General features: G+C 42.1%; 1 pseudogene across 1 annotated transcript; it reads left to right on the plus strand.

Moving 5' to 3' along the window:
- Positions 1-591: 591 nt before the first annotated feature.
- On the plus strand, positions 592-766 carry LOC308431285 (DNA-directed RNA polymerases I, II, and III subunit RPABC4-like; annotated as a pseudogene). The gene has a single exon. The product of its transcript is annotated as a DNA-directed RNA polymerases I, II, and III subunit RPABC4-like (transcript).
- The last annotated feature ends 656 nt before the right edge of the window (positions 767-1,422 follow it).

The raw sequence follows: 1,422 nt of genomic DNA on the forward strand, positions 1-1,422 counted from the left end.
CCCACAAAGATCGGCCTTCCTCTACTACCTGAGTGCTGGGATTAAAAGTGTGCACCAGCACACCTGGCTCTGTTTTTGCTTGAATATTTTTATTATATTTATTAGTATTGTGTGGACGGTGTACATGTGGGGTGCACACGGGTGTAGAAGTGAGTAAGTTCTCTCCTTCCATCATGGGCCACAGGGATAGAACCCTGGGCACTAGGTTTCTGCAGCAAGCTCCTTTTATCTGCTGAGCCTTCTGGCTGTCTTCCATCTTGTTTTTCAAGACAGAGTCTCTCAGAGGGACCTAGGGCTCACAGTTGGGCTATGCTGGCTGGCTAAGGTAATGACATAATGTCCAGCCTTGTATGTGGGCCTCAGGAGTCAAATTCAGGTCTTTATGAGTGTAAAGCAAGACAACTGGGCCATTGCCCCATACCACATGTCATAATTATTACAACAGGAGAATTACTTAGGCACTCTGTCTAACGTGGCATCATCAGGCAATAAATACTTTGATTATACTTTGGGCTCTCTTCAGATCATATACATCTTTCCCCTTAACAAATAGGAGGAGGGGCGCTTCTTCGAGCTGCGGAGGCACTAACAATGGACACCCAGAAGGATGTTCAACCACCAAAGCAGCAGCCAGTGATATATATTTGTGGACAGTGTCACACCGAAGATGAAATAAAACCTAGGGATCCAATCAGATGCAGAGAATGTGGAAAGAGTAATGTACAAGAAGAGGACTAAAAGATCGGTGGTTTTCGATGCTCGATGAAACAGGGAGCACATCCATACATTTGCCTCATGGATGTTTCTCTTTAATATATAGCATTTAACTTAGTTTACCTAATGACTACAACGGCACACCTATGATTTTATTTTAGAAGTGCAATTGTATCTTAATACTTTGTATAAAGAAGATTATGGTTCAATTTATGACTTAATTTATTGTTCTTGTAATTCCTCACATGGTGAAGATTAAAAAGTCTCCCCCCCAAAAAAATACTTTTAGGAGCTGGAGAGATGGCTCAGTGATTAAGATCATTGACTGCTCTTCCAGAGGTCCTGAGTTCAAATCCCAGCAATGACATGGTGGCTCACAACCATCTGTAATGGGATCCGATGCCCTCTTCTGGTGTGTCTGAAGATAGCTGCAGTGTACTTATATACAATAAATAAATAGATCCTTTAAAATACTTTTAAAATTCTGAATGAGTCAGTAAATAGAAGACAGGGAAAAGGATGGAAGAGCAATGGCTTTGAAGATTCATCGCCTAGGCAACTGCTGTCATGAAAATCCCTTTCTTGTGGGAAACAGACGTGTCCACAACTATACATAAGCCTCTTGGACATGGTTTTGCTCTCGGTCTTTGAGGATGAAGAGATAGAAGAGAACAGTGAAGACCGTAATGGGAAGTGAGGATGTCGACT

This window comes from Micromys minutus, assembly GCF_963924665.1.
Source record: "Micromys minutus genome assembly, chromosome: 16".
Lineage (NCBI taxonomy): Eukaryota > Metazoa > Chordata > Mammalia > Rodentia > Muridae > Micromys > Micromys minutus.